Source organism: Macrobrachium nipponense, chromosome 39 (assembly GCF_015104395.2).
Source record: "Macrobrachium nipponense isolate FS-2020 chromosome 39, ASM1510439v2, whole genome shotgun sequence".
Taxonomy (NCBI): domain Eukaryota; kingdom Metazoa; phylum Arthropoda; class Malacostraca; order Decapoda; family Palaemonidae; genus Macrobrachium; species Macrobrachium nipponense.
Genome location: NC_061099.1, coordinates 53,179,747 through 53,196,490, shown reverse-complemented (window position 1 = coordinate 53,196,490; position 16,744 = coordinate 53,179,747). Strand labels below are relative to the sequence as shown.

Genomic DNA, 16,744 nt, shown 5'->3' with positions numbered 1-16,744 from the left:
TGGGATTTGCACGTAAAGAGAATCCTATTTGGATATCGTACTTAAAACCATGCCACCAGCACTGGTGTTACCCCTTTCACTGCCATGTTTAGGAGAGACCCCGTTCTTCCGATCTACCTATACTCTGTTTTTTTTCCATCTGTCCATCCGCCTGTGGTGTTTGCGCATGGTAACACTGCGTCCTGGGCTTTAAATAATATCCTATTTCGAATATTAACGGTGTAATTCGCATAGAGTAAATTATTAAAACACTTTTCTGTTGCAAATGTACACCAAGATATCCTTTTATTTAACTAAAACTTACACATGGCGTAACTATTTAGTGCCCAGGACGCAGTGTTACTATGCGCGACCACCACAAGCGGATGGACAGATGGAAAAAAGGCAGCCGAAGAAAAAATCACTTTGAATATTGCTAAAACTCAAAACAGACAAAAGAAGAACAATGATGAAAGACATACATCTAAATACAATGAAACAGTCGAGGGCTCATTAGTACTATTAAAAAAACAACAAAAATAATCATCGAATGGGAGGAAAATTAGAAGCAAAATACATAGGCTCGTATGAAGTTGCTTCTCTTGTAAGCAAAGGACGCGCAAAAACTGAAAAACGTTGCATCAAACAAAGAACTAAAAAAACTTGTACCACATAGTGAATTTGAATGTGTACAAACAAGACGACACGAAGGGTTTTAGGCAAGATGATGACACCACTAAACCAGGAGAACCGTGCCACTGATCTCTGAATGAGTTGCCGTACCCTGAACAAATGAGAGTCCTACATATTCCAGCTGAAGAGAAAGTAAATTTATCCGTGGAAGCAGAAGGAAAGCAAGTCACAGAAGATGGAATAGAGACAAAACCAGAGAAGCTTCCTGGCATGCTTGTCATGAAAAAAAAAACAGGCACTTGAGGGTGTTTACAAATACATGGATGAAGATGCAATTACAACGCTTCATGCAAAGGCAAAAGAGGACGACATTCCTGGGGGAATAGATGTCAAGAATGTACAGGAATTACAGCAGATGGACACGAACTGGTCGAGTTTGAGTCATGTTACGAATGGTACCACACTACTAGTCTTAGAACAACACAAAATTATAAGGCCTCGATCATGTCTTAAGTGTAATCCAGTAGTACCGCAATCAAAGAGACAAAAGATAAAATTAATTAACGCTCCCCTAAATTCCGTGATTTTTTATTGGTTTTTAAGTCCATTTTCCAATTAGCTTTCCAATAAAGACCATTTTTTTATCATTATCGTGATAATCTGATAATGACAAGTATAATGTGACATCACCATTGTTCTACCTGAAACTGCTTTTGACTCCAACATAGACAATAATAAAATAGTATCAGTAACCAAGGAACAAGACATGGTTTAACATTATGATGTGCTGCGTACATACTATCAGTGAGTACGCTGCCATATAAATTCAACACTTTAGTATTACACAAGAACCGGTAAATTACCCGACTACATTTAGACTAATGTAACTCTGATGTACAATTAAATTCCTATGATTTTGTCAAATTTACCCGTTGATAATGTAATTCATAAAAAATAGTTTCTATGTAGATAGGGGAGAAATGGCCTAGAGGGGGAAAAATACCTTATGTCTAAAATCGACCCCCCCCCCAGGGGGAAAAGCAGCCCTGGCTGTTATTTCCGGGGGGAAATAAATCCTAGGCTTATTTTCCCCGGGGGAGGGGAGAGAATAATTTCCTGCTACACCGGGACCAGTGGCGTCATTTCATTTTTCCTTGTGGGGTGGGGGTGTTGGGCAAAGGTTTGAGGTGGGGGTGGGGGCGAGCGAAGAGAGCCTAACCAGCTGGGGGGTCCGGGAGCCCGTTGTAAGGCGTCCCGAGAAATTTTTTTAGAAATATCAACAAAAAAGGAGCAATTTAATGTCACCTGTAAAGGAAATTGAGGAATTTTTATTTCTTAAAAAATGCTGTACCACCTAAAATTTTGAGATCATAAATAATGATGAAAAGGTAGTAGAAATTTCTAAACAAATAAAGTTATAAACTATAGTATAGGTCCTAGAATATCTGCAATTTAACATGTTGCATTAAGGAAATTCCAAAATAAACACATGCTTCATGCATTTCAAATATTATCTACTGCATTAGTGGATACCTCCTTGATCTTAATTTTGCAAAATCATTAACCAGTATGTCATGGTTAAGATTTTTAACAAGCTCCTTTTCTGAGGCCATAAGATGAGTCATTCAAGCGCTCATTTTTCATGGTAGTTCGTAGATACGTTTTCACAAAACTAAGCACTGAAAACAGTCGTTCATTGCTGGCAGTAATTACTGGAAGGGTGATGAGAATTTTAACAATTCTAAGAATTTCTGAGTAGGCACATTCTGATGTTCTGAGTTCATCATACATTTCAAACAAATTCTTAGGCTTTTCATTCTTAGTTAGAAAGTGACTCTTTGTGGCAAAAATTTGGGCATTTAGAAGGATTTTATCGATATGTATATCCTTATAAAACTGTAGCATGGTAGACAGTTTCTTATAATTTAACAAGTCATTAGAATTAGTCAAGTGCATTCATTGCTGCTATCAGTGGCATACTATGAGTGAATCTATGATCCATCTCAGAGAGAAATCTGTCTAATATGCCAAAATAGATTCCTTTGAATGATACCTCAGGAGCAGGACTTGTATTGTCCGCAATCATTCCTACAGTTGAATCAGTTAAAAGAGTCTTTTAATTTGGTTGAGATCTTTTGGATGATTGGATCCTCTTGGGTCTGCCTACTTGACTGGAGTCTTTCAAGTTTGTATCAATCTCATATGCAGCATAAATCTTAGCATTGTCAAAGATATTAGAGAAACCTTCATCTGTTCTCAAGACCTGTATTTCTTTAATAGTTGACTGTATGAGAGAGCAAGCTTCTGATAGCAATAATTCCTTTGCTTGTAGCTGGTCTGACAAGCTGCTGGTAACTTTCAAGACTTGTTCTGCAACACGAAGATTCACTACAAACTTGAAAGACGGCAACTGTTTGTAGAGTCCACTTACTTCAGCTGCAGCATCTGAATCAGAGTTCTCTTCAACTTTGTGAAGCACTACTAACAAACTTCTATGACGAAACTCAACCTTTGCAACTGACTGATAATAGTAAGACCATCTTGTTATAATAATCAGGTCTTTCTAATGTCAAAACTTGCAGGTCTTCTGCTTTCTGTGCCTCTGTGAAAAGTGGGTGCCTTGTATTACTGTTAGTTATAAATGTGCGCAGTGTGTTAATAACTGAAAAGAATGAAGAGAGACCACTGATTTTTTTTCACAGTCACCCAGTACTAGGTTAAGCTTATGGACATGGCAATGTATGTGCACTGCTTGGGGAATTTTATCTCGTAGTGGTGCCTGAATGCTACTAATGCATCCACTCATAATACTTGCCCCATCATAGCACTGTGCCACACGGTTTGACCAAATTAAAACAGAATGTTCTACCTCCTTATATATAAAAACAGCTAAACTGGCTGCATCAACCTTCTCCATGTGATATGTAGTTATGTACCAATGACACGTTCCTTCACAACTTCATTAAAGTACCTAACAAGAATAGTCAACTATACTTTTTTTTTTTTTTGGACAAGTCTATTGTCTCATCAACCATAACGGAAAAAAAAACTGAGCCGATTGTGCTTCCGTTTCAACAAAGTATGGCATTCGGTAGAGATTTATATTTTCATAAGGAGACACGTGAAAAGTTTTATTCAATTATTTTTAAATGCACGATGAATAATAGATTAAGCATGCAAATATTGACCACTATCGATCAAATACTGTGACTGACAGGTCATTAATTCATTTGTGAATAAAGTGATGAGATGTTCAGCTTTTAAAGAAAACTTCCTTGTCTGAATATTTTTAATGGACAACTATTAGATGTTATGTATTTTTATATTGTTCCGGACATGTTAAAAATAACTAATTTGAATTAATCCCTCTCTACACTTCAAACTTATTTATATTTTTTCGACACTATTTCGTGAAAAGTGGCGTATAATAATTATATATTTATAAATATTTATACAGATATTTTCTTATAGCTGATTTGGAGTCCCCAGAGAAAACTTGGGGTGGGGGGCGGGTGGCGCGGCACCCATCACTGACGCCCCCAAAATGACCACCCAGACCGGGACCCGCAAAAGCTCCCACGTTGGTGGTATATTCAGATGGCTGGCTTAGTTTAAGCTTGCTGATCCTGATTTGTTGTTATCAATTTATTTCTGTCTGAAGTAGGAACTGGAGCAGAAGGGCTGACGTGGTCTTAAGTTTGAGTTGAATTTTTGTTTATTCCATTGTCCTTTATTGACGCCTCGCTCTTTATACAAGTATTATATTGATTCGTTACATCAAACAACATGAAAATTCTTCCAAGTTACTTTCCGGAAACTCTTCTTCAATTATTTTTTTTAAATAGATGCAAGGTACTAGAAGGAGTGTAGCAATGCTACCACCCATCTCGTAATGAAAGTAAAGACAAATACCTTTTCTACTGCATGGAGACCATTAGTTTCTGAGTGTAATGTATTTTTAGGTTATTAGAAACTCTTTGATGCTGTTAATATTCGCTTATATTAAGGCTTATTTTCAGTGTTTAATTTGTTTGTTTTCTCTTTCATACGAGATTAAATGTAGTTAACTTGTAGGAGGGATATGTTTCAAAGTATGAATTCTTATTGATAGTAAATCACAATATCATCTAAAAGTAACCTGTTGAACATGCCAAATCGACCTTTTGTAATTCTTATATATCGCAGGCTAGGATAGTGCTACGCTGAGACTAGTTTTCTCTACCTCTTCGGCTCTGTAGGGGGTTAGAGCAGTCAGTGCACCTTACATGGTGCACTGTAGGGATTACTTAAGGTTCTTTGCAGCGTGCCTTCGGCTCCTAGCTGCAGCTCCTTTCATTCCTTTTACTGTACCTCCATTCATACTCTCTCCTCCATCTTGCTGTCCACCCTCTCGTAACACTTGTAACACTTGTTTCATAGTGCAACTGTGAGGTTTTCCTCCTGTTACACCTTTCAATCCTTTCTACTCGCAATTTCCATTTGAGCACTGAATGACCTCATAGGTCCCAGCGTTTCGACTTTGCCCTAAATTCTACATTCCATCTCATTCCTGTACCTCTTCGGATTCCGTTAATTAAACGGAAAATCTAGCATTACGGGTTTCCAAAATGACCGTCTCTTGATTTGAATGTGCGAATGTGCCATCCATGTGGCAGATTTAACTAATTCAAGTTAGTACCATGATGAGAGTCGTTTATATCAGCATTTCGATGGTAAGTACTAAGTGCTTTGAGTCTGAGGCTGATGTACATTGATTTTATGGGTATTGGGGTATATCCTTTCCAATTTCTGATATTACTTTTCTTTGATATATATATATATATATATATATATATCATATATATATATATATATATATATATGATATTATATATAGGTGTTCCTTTTCAACACGTATTAAATTGGACACTGGGAAGGTAATTTGTTTATTGAAAATACATTTTGTCAATTTGAAACACTCCTTTTGAAGCGTGTTCACTTCAAAGTTTTTTTTTGCATTTCTAGATAGTTTTCTTCATGCTGTCCAATCTTTAATTGCTATGCTGAACAATAAGAATGGATAACTTTAAATCATATCTGCAGGGAGCTTCATGAGACTTATGCCCCAACCAGCCATAACTACCAAGTTTTCCTTTGGAGATAATCTCAATCAACGGTTCGAGTTTGGATGGTATGTTAGCAAATCTAGTTTTTGATGAGACTATTGGACTATTTCAACCTTATGAGCAGCAATAATTGCAGAACAAGAACAGGAGGCAAAAACAGAAATGACTGGCAAACTTTTGAGATTTTGTTAAGGTAAAGAGAAGAGAAGAGAAAGAACTTCTACTCTAGTAGATGAGGCGAACCCAGCCATTCGTGGACAGAGCATTGCAAACAGTGGAAATGATTAATGGATGTGTTACATATTACACCGGAGCTGGTTTACTGAAATTCGGAATAATCTAGTCACGTGTCCAAGGAACGTACCTCGGGGAGAGATCTTGCTAAACGCCACCAACCGTTGCATTCACTCATGAAAGATGAACATGGCAGTCTTCAGGCAATTTGAGAAATGTAAAAGTATATCATAGTTTTTACCAGACCACTGAGCTGATTAACAGCTCTCCTAGGGCTGGCCCGAAGGATTAGATATTTTTACGTTGTTAGGAACCAATTGGTCACCTAGCAACGGGACCTACAGCTTATTGTGGGATCCGAACCACACTATATCGAGAAATGAATTTCCATCACCAGAAATAAATTCCTCTGATGCCGCGTTGGCCGAGCCGGGAATCGAACGTTGGACCACCGGATTGGCAGCCGAGCGTGAAAACCACTCGTCCAGCGAGGAACTTAAAAAATGTCAAAAGTTTTTGACAGAGATTATTGACATTCTAACGCTATTATGAAGAAGTGCGATGTACAAATTGCGTCTGTTACATCATAGCCAATTGTTTCAGTTTTGTAGTAAAGAGCATCTTGAACCATTATTGAAAACTAACAACATGTATTAGATTTCTTATGACTTTTCGTTATTCAGCCATCAGAGATGTAAACACATCACGTTACTATTTTGGTTACTAGGGGGACATTTTGCAGTTTAAAACAAGTTGTACGGAGATTTTTGGAATGTGTTTATATTGACAGGCCTGTTTTAACAATACGTATATCTTGTTTTACCAAGATATATTGTTAATTGGAAGGTATACGATGCATGTTCTTACTTATGACTGGATTAAAGCCTTATTTATGGTGTGAATTATTTATGGACTGATAAAGGTTACAGTTTAGAGTTAACTGATACCAGAAGTATAGAGGGGGATAATGATTATGGTTAGATGAAAAGCATTATACTATGTTCAGACAACAATGAAACCATCTTCAGATCAGAACGTGAAGCAATTTGTGTTGCCATGGTATAAAAAACTATGAAACCTGTATGGTAATAGCCGTCACATAGTTATTTGATTTTCATGAAACCCTGCTTAGGTTCTGGAATGAGAGAGAGAGAGAGAGAGAGAGAGAGAGAGAGAGAGAGAGAGAGAGAGAGAGAGATGCAGTTGCCGTTGCACGATCGTTCTCCTGTTTCCACACTCAATGACAACTTTAATAAGAAAGGAAAAGTATTTTTGCCCAAAATGTGAAACGAAAATTGGTAGTTAAACACAAGTACAAGCGAGAGAGAAGTGGGAGTTTCACCTCAATGTATAATCATCAACTGTAACATGAATTGATTAGATAACAGACTCTATGTTCATCAGGACAAGTATTTATCGGCCCTTAAATTTAACGCTAAGGCCATCAGAAATACGCATACACAGTGTGTATAAGCAACATATGCATACATAATACACTTACGAACACCATATTCGCCTAAGTAACAAAATGACCCGTACATTTTTTTAAGAGTTCTCTCAATATTCCTTCTTTTCTAATGAATCAAAAATCCAGAATCAACATGAGACCACATTGATGATAATCCCTCTGACCAGTTCTTCAGCTGTTTAAGAAAGATCACTTGATAACGCTATCTGGATCTGTCAAGTCTCTCGAAAGATGTGGGTACCGCTGTATGGTTAGCAACCTGTCTTCAGTTAAGATAAGAGATTAATAGATAGCTTATCTTTCATTTGTCTACTCAGGTGTTAAGAGGGTTTGTAGAAATGTCCAGACTGCCCCTGAATTTCTAATTCTCGCCACATTTCATTGAATGGCACATTCTCTAAGCCCCCTCCCTTCCTTAGATACTGTAATTTACTGGCATAGTTGGCACATGTTAATAATTCACAATATTATATATATATATGTGTGTGTGTGCATGTATATATATATATATATATATATATATATATATATATATTGTATATATATAATTATATATTCCTTAATATAGAATTTTAAATAGTTTATATATTTGGACAACAAAATTTCATATTTATATCTAAAATATTTTCTTAGTATTTTAAATTCTGAATTCCATCATAATTAATAGTTTTCAGATATAATTATCCCCTTCATCAAGCATTTGCGCCCACCCTGGCAGCCCTTCGAGTGCCCCCAGCGGGGCGCGCCCGCAGGATGGAAACCACTGGTCTAAGTGAACATTGATTTGTACGTACCGTCGCTGTCTAATAATGACGAGAGATGTGAATTCTTTACTCTCGTTTTATTGTATTTTGGAATAACCTCGGAATCATGAGTAAAAATTTAGAGCGCCTCAGTGGCGTGGTTGGTTTGGTGTTTGCTTCCAACCTCGGTGGTCGCGGGTTCGATTCCCGGCCATTCCATTGAGGAGTGAGAGATGTGTATTTCTGATGATTGAAGTTCACTCTCGACGTGGTTCGGAAGTCACGTAAAGCCGTTGGTCCCGTTGCTGAATAACCACTGGTTCCATGCAACGTAAAAACACCATACAAACAAACCAAGATCGTGGAATTCTATTTAAGTGTCAGTCAAAATCCGCCAGGGTAGGTACAGACGTTTTTATAACAATTTTAAGCCCGTTTCATTGATAATATCAGACTGTACCGTGAATTTTAATTTCCGTTATCTATTTTATTAGTATCGTTTAACATACTCGAATGCATTTTGCTTACTTACAAAATCTGGTTATAGATGAATGAGTGGAATTCATCAGACTAGCTATACGAAAACATGGTAGCTGAAGTACCATCTGAATATAATTCATTACTAGCAAAGGTACCAGCAAGTGGTATGCCATCTCGGGTGTCATTTTAAATTAGAACACAATATAGAAATGGGAGAAACGGTTAGTGGTAGAGTCGAATGCGATCGAAAAGTCTTATTTTGATTCCATAAAAATTTAACACATGATTTGGTCGTATTCCCCCGTAGGAGGGTAGTGCCATCAGTGCACCTCATACGGTGCACTGTAAGCATTACTTAAGGTTCTTTGCAGCGTGCCTTCGGTCCCTAGCTGTAACCACTTACGTTCCTTTTTACTGTACCTCCTTTTCATATTTCTTTCTTCCATCTTACTTTCCACCCACTCCTAACAATTACCTCATAGTGCAACTGCTTTGAGGTTTTCCTCCTGTGACACCTATCAACCCTTTTACTATCAGTTTCCATTTCAGCGCTGAATGGTCTCATAGGTCCCAGTGCTTGGCCTTTGGCCTAAATTCCATATTCGATTCAAGTCAATTTGGTCGTATTCATTATGCTTCTTTGGTCATTGTTAGTTGGCAATACAAAAAAAGAACATGAGAATAAAACCTAATTAAAAGAAGCCTTCGTAGCTCAGATTTCAAGTGATAATTATTAAGGCACTGGGACGTACACTGGTCACTGAAGGTATTGGTAAAATTTACAGTAATTTCTTTTAAAATTTGTAGAGGGAAACTAGATCTCCAAAGTTTTTCGAGCGAAAAAACGTATTACGGTCATGCATGTGACAGTGGATGACATTTTTATTTTAGCTAATTGTCTTTAAAGAAAGTTATGCTGGAGAAAAATGTATGTTAAATTTACAAGGCCAGCTAAACTACTCTTACGAAGCTAGAGTCCCATCTAGACACCACATGGCATTCTTAAGTCTATGAAAATCTAGACACCACATGACATTCTTAAGTCTATGAAAATCTAGACACCACATGACATTCTTAAGTAAAAAAAATATGAAAATCTCGACGCATGACATTCTTAGTATATGAAAATCTAGACACCCATGATATTCTTAAGTATATGCAAATCTAGACACCGCATGACATTCTTAAGTATATGAAAATCTAGACACCACATGACATTCTTAAGTATATGAATATCTAGACACTGCATGACATTCTTAAGTATATAAAATCTAGACACCACAATGACATTCTTAAGTCTATGAAAACTAGACACCACATGACTTCTTAAGTATGAGAAAATCTAGACACATGACATTCTAAGTATATGAAATCTAGACACTGCATGATATTCTTAAGTACATGAAAATCTAGACACCACATGACATTCTTAATTATATGAAAATCTAGAAACTACATGATATTCTTAAGTATATGAAAATGTAGACACTACATGACATTCTTAAGTATATGAAAATCTAGACACTACATGACATTCTTAAGTATATGAAAATCTAGGCACTACATGACTTCTTAATGTATGGGAAAATATAGACACTACATGACATTCTTAAGTATATGAAAATCTAGACACTACATGACATTCTTAAGTATGAAAATCTAGACCCAACCACATGACATTCTTAAGTATATGAAAATCTAGACTAACATGACATTCTTAAGTATGAAAATCTAGACACTACATGACATTCTTAAGTATGAAAATCTAGACACCACATGACATTCTTAAGTATATGAAAATCTAGTCACCACATGACATTCTTAAGTATATGAAAATCTAGACACTACATGACATTCTTAAGTATATGAAAATCTAGACACTACATGACATTCTTAAGTATATGAAAATCTAGACACCACATGACATTCTTAAGTATGAAATCTAGACACACATGACATTCTTTAAGTATATGAAAATCTAGACACTACATGACATTCTTAAGTATATGAAAATCTAGACACTACATGACATTCTTATGTAACTGAAAATCTAGACACTCCACATGACATTCTTAAGTATATGAAAATCTAGACACTACATGACATTCTTAAGTATATGAAAATCTAGACACTACATGACATTCTTATGTAACTGAAAATCCAGACACTACATGACATTCTTAAGTATATGAAAATCTAGACACTACATGACATTCTTATGTAACTGAAAATCTAGACACTACATGACATTCTTAAGTATATGAAAATCTAGACACCCCATGACATTCTTAAGTATATGAAAATCTAGATACCACATGACATTCTTATGTATATGAAAATCTAGACGCCACATGACATTCTTAAGGTATATGAAAAATCTAGACGCCACATGACATTCTTAAGTATATGAAAAATCTAGATGCCACATGACATTCTTAAGTATATGAAAATCTAGACACTACATGACATTCTTAAGTATATGAAAATCTAGACACCACATGACATTCTTAAGTATATGAAAATCTAGACGCCACATGACATTCTTAAGTATATGAAAATCTAGACGCCACATGACATTCTTAAGTATATGAAAATCTAGACACCACATGACATTCTTAAGTATATGAAAATCTAGACACTACATGACATTCTTAAGTATATGAAAATCTAGACACCACATGACATTCTTAAGTATATGAAAATCTAGACACTACATGACATTCTTAAGTATATGAAAATCTAGACGCCACATGACATTCTTAAGTATATGAAAATCTAGAGACTATTACATTTGACATTTAAGTGATATGGGAAAATCTAGACACGCACATGACATGTTCTTAACTATATGAAAACTCTAGAGAAACACCACATGACATTCTTAAGTATATGAAAATCTAGACACACATGACATTCTTAAGTATATTGAAAATCTAGACTACATGATACATTCTTAAGTATATGAAAATTCTAGCACCCACATGACATTCTTAAGTATATGAAAATCTAGACACTACATGACATTCTTAAGTATATGAAAATCTAGACGCCACATGACATTCTTAAGTATATGAAAATCTAGACACCACATGACATTCTTAAGTATATGAAAAATCTACGACTACATGACATTCTTAAGTATAAATGAAAATCTAGGACACATGACATTCTTTTAAGTATATGAAAATCTAGACTGCCACATGACATTCTTAAGTATATGAAATCTAGACACTACTGACATTCTTAAGTATTATGAAAATCTGACACCACATGACATTCTTAAGTATCTGACCCCAAATCTTAGACATTAAAACTACATGACATTCTTAAGTATAATGAAAATCTAGACGCCACATGACGTTCTTAAGTATATGAAAATCTAGACTTCCACATGACATTCTTAAGTACATGAAAACTCTTAGATCGCCACATGACATTCTTAAGTATATGATCTAGATTCTATGACACCTTTTAAGGTATAGAAAATTAGACACCATGACATTCTTAAGTATATGAAAATCTAGACACCACATGACATTCTTAAGTATATGAAAATCTAGACACCACATGACATTCTTAAGTATATGAAAATCTAGACACCACATGACATTCTTAAGTATATGAAAATCTGATCAGACACTTACATGACATTTCTTTTAAAGTATATGAAAATCTACACACATGACATTCTTAAGTATATGAAATCTAGACACCTTCATGACATTTCTTAAGTATATGAGAAATCTACATTCACCTACATGACATTCTTAAGTATATGAAAATCTAGACAAATAACATGACATCTTAAGTATATGAAAATAAAATCTAGACACTACATGACATTCTTAAGTATATGAAAATCTAGACAATACATGACATTCTTAAGTATAATGAAAATTCAGACACCCTACAATGAACATTCTTAAGTATATGAAATCTAGACACCACATGACATTTTCAAGTATTATGAAAAATCTAGACGCCACATACATTCTTAAGTATATGAAATCTAGATCAACCACATGATTCTTAGTATTAATGAAAATCTAGAGAATACTATGACATTCTTATGTACTGATCTTAGCACACCATGACATTCAAGATATGAAAATCTAGACCTACATGAAACAATCTATGTTATGAAAATCGACACTTTACATGACATTCTTTATTCGTATATGAAAAATCTAGACATGCCACATGACATCTTAAGTAAATATGAAAATCTAGCACACTACATTGAAACATGAACATTCTTAAGTATCTGAAAATTCTAGACGGGCCACATTGACATTCTTAAGTAATAATGAAAATCTAGAAACGCCATGATTTCTTAAGTATATGAAAAATCTAGAAACCAACAATTGACATTCTTAAGTATAATGAAAATCTACCTCACAACAACTGAACATTCCTTAAGTATACTGAAAATTTTAAGATACATGACAATTCTTAAGTATATGAAAATCTAGAACACCCTACATTGACATTCTTAAGTATATGAAAATCTAGACTTAACATGACATTGCTTAAGTATAAATGAAAATCTAGACACCACATGACCATGTTTTAGTATATGAAAATCTAGACAACCACATGACATTTCTCAAAGGTATATGAAATCTAAGACCTACCATGACATTCTCAAGTATATGAAAATCTAGACACCACCTGCAACATTCTCAAGTATATGAAAAATCTAGACCACCACATGACATTCTTAAGTATATTAAATCTAGACACTACATGACATTTCTTATTAACTGAAAATCTAGAACACACACATGAAATTATTAAGTATATGGAAATCTAGACATACATGCACATTCTTAAATATATGAAACTCTAGACGCCACATGACATTCTTATTATAATGAAAATCTAGACGCCACATGACATTCTTAAGTATATGAAATCTAGACACTTCATGAACATTCTTAAGTATATGAAAATCTAGACGCCACATGACATTCTTAAGTATATGAAAATCTAGACGCACATGACATTCATAGTATATGAAAAAATCTATGACACCACATGACATTCTTAAAGTATATGAAAAATCTAGACGCCACAGGTGACATTACTTAGTATATAAGAAAATCTAGACACCACATGCATTCTTAAGTATAAAACTGGAAAATCTAGACCGCCACATGACATTCTTAAGTATATGAAAATCTAGACACGACATGACATTCTAGTATACGAAAATCTAGACGCTACATGAAAACTTAGTAATATGAAAATCTAGACGCCTTTACATGACTTCTTAAGTATATGAAAATCTAGACGCCACATACATTCTTAAGTATAATGAAAATCTAGAAAAACACCACATGACATTCTTAAGTAATAGCGAAATCTAGACGCTACATGACAATTCTTTAAGTATATGAAAATCTAGACCCGCCACATTGACATTCTTAAAGTATAACGAAAAGTCTAGACGCCAACTATGACATTCCTTAAGTATATGAAAATTCTAGACGCCCACATGAACATTCCTTAAAGTATATGAAAATCTAGACGCCACATGACATTCTTAAAGTAATATGATAAAATCTAGAACCAGCTACATGAACATTCTTAAGTATACGAAAATCTAAGACGCCTCACATGACATTCTTCTAAAGTATGAATGAAAATCTAGAACCCAATGCCAACATGAAAATTCTTAAGTAATTGTTTATGTGGAATCTAGACACTACATGACATTTTCTTAAGTATATGAAAAAAATCTAGAAACACTACAATGAACCATTCCTTAAGTATATGAAAAATCTAGACCCGCCAACATGAAATTCCTTGAAGTATATCGAAAAATCTAAGACACTACAATGACATTCTTAAGTATATGAAAAATTCTTAAGACGCCACATGACCATTCTTCTTAAGTTTTTTTTAATATGAAAATCTAAGAACGCCACATGAACATTCTTAAGTTATATGAAAATCTAGACGCTACATGGCAAATTCTTAAAGTGGGGTGAAATGAAACTGATTCTGCCTTTTTAGGGCTTTTTTTCCTGTAACTTGCAGGTGTTCGTCTGATTATTCTGAACGGCCAGGTTGAAGTATTTATTCTTTATCAGTAATCGACCAACTATCACAAAGCTTGTTTCACTTTGCTCTGTTAAGGGCCGCAAGTCCAAAGTCCAGGGGCGTCATTTGGGCTGGGCTGTGTGGTGGGTCCACTTGCTCCTTCATGCCACTGATGACCCCCCCCCCCCCCTTAAGATTTGGTTAGTTCCCTAGCCTTTGAAATAATAATAATAATAATAATAATAATAAAATAATAATAATAATATAATAATTAATAATAATAATAATAATAATTTTTACATAGAAATATATTTTTATATATAATTGTGGATATTTTTTAAACAATTTGTTTTCAAGGAACTGTGAATTTCTTAACAATAATAATAGTAATAATAATAATTTACTCCAAGGTGAATCTTATATAGCTTTTAAATGCTCCATAATGTGCACAAATTCCAAAATTTCTCGGGGCGGGGCCTTATAGCTGCACCTGCAAGTGATAAGACCCACTTCGCTCGCCACCCCACCCATACAATAAGATCTAAATCTTTGCGCCTGGCCGCCCGCCCCAAGAAAAATCTGAAATGATGCCACCAGTCGCAATCCTTCGCCTTTGCCGCCAATTTCGTTTTTGTACCTTGCTTCTGCGAGTTGCCGATTTAGGGATTTCATATTGTTCCAAGGTTTGTGCCCGCTGTCATCAAGCCTAATTAAGTTTTCTCTTACGTGACTTAGCAATGCGTTTTATCTGACTAAGTTCCCAGTAACAAGAAAGAGGAGACTGAAGAAAAAAAAGAGCTCACATTCACATCTAAGCACGCGCACACACACACACACACACACACACGCACACACACACACACACACACATATATATATATATATATATATATATATATATATATATGTGTGTGTGTGTGTGTGTGTGTGCGTGTGTGTGTGTGTGTGTGTGTGTGCGCGTGCTTAGATGTGAATGTGAGCTCTTTTTTTTCTTCAGTCTCCTCTTTCTTGTTACTGGGAACTTAGTCAGATATATATATATATATATATATGTGTGTGTGTGTGTGTGTGTGTGTGTAATAAATAACTTGATCAAGAAATATATAAAACGTGGTGCATATATAAATAAAGGTAATGTGTGAGTGCGAGAGTGTTTGTCTATATTATGAAAATGAATTAAACAGGAATTAAAGGGAAACAAATCTACCACAATAATGTGATTTCTAAGAGAGAAGGAGACAAAGGTGAGACTCGATTTACCTGCAAAAACTCCGGTGTAATTTGTAAGCAGTCCGAAGTGTATGTCATATTGACATTCCATTTAATTAACACACGTTTTGCCTTTTCTTTTTGGTGAAATCTGCTTTCAGAGACGCTAATGTTATTTCACTCTAGTTCCGCACAAATTATTGGCCCGTTCGTTCACCCCAACATAGAGGTCAAACATTTTTGTCAATGAAAATGGAAAAAGAATTTTATTAGTTAGTGATCAGTTGAAAACTAATGTGATATGACGTAAAAATCCTGTTATCAGATGATCACTGAGGGAATCTGAATTGCGTTACGTTCGCTGGTTCACTTCACTTCGATTTTCTTTCGGCACGCTGTGACTTCACGAAGATAAGGCGAGATTGACATTGAACACCTGCGATGGGCAGTCCTTTATTTGCTGACGTACCGGTCAGTGGTGTCGTTGGTATACAGATTAGTTTATTTTCCGGAATAAAACAGAAAGCCGCTCATTCTATCCTTAGGAAAGAGATCGCCGTAACCTTGACTATGATGGCCGACAGTTACGAAATTCTCAGCCTTGATTCCTACTAAATCTTCCTACTGTATAGTTTCATCTTACGTGAATTCTCCCATACGGTTCCATCTGCGGCTGCTTTGACTACGGGGAATAATTATATATGTTTTCGTCCGTGTTGTCCGATAAATCCTGCAAATGCTTTTTAAGTGAAACGACTTTAGAGCCACGGAGCAGGTGTACCCTCTGCAGAATGATGCCAAGCTATTGATTCTAAAGTATCGATCTTACAAGTAAGACCCGAATGCAG

General features: G+C 35.3%; 1 protein-coding gene across 2 annotated transcripts in view; it reads left to right on the top strand.

Annotated features, from left to right (window-relative positions):
* LOC135210353 (proton-coupled amino acid transporter-like protein pathetic) overlaps window positions 1-16,744 on the top strand; it is a 128,070-nt gene that overhangs the window by 82,206 nt on the left and 29,120 nt on the right. Inside the window, exon 1 of one of the 2 annotated variants that reach the window (XM_064243242.1) lies at window positions 16,299-16,744. This exon is cut by the window's right edge and continues 338 nt beyond it. The exons of the other annotated variant lie outside the window; for it this stretch is intronic. The gene's annotated coding sequence lies outside the window, so the exon portion shown is untranslated. Of the gene's footprint in view, window positions 1-16,298 lie in introns of those variants that run through there. 2 annotated transcript variants of the gene reach the window in all.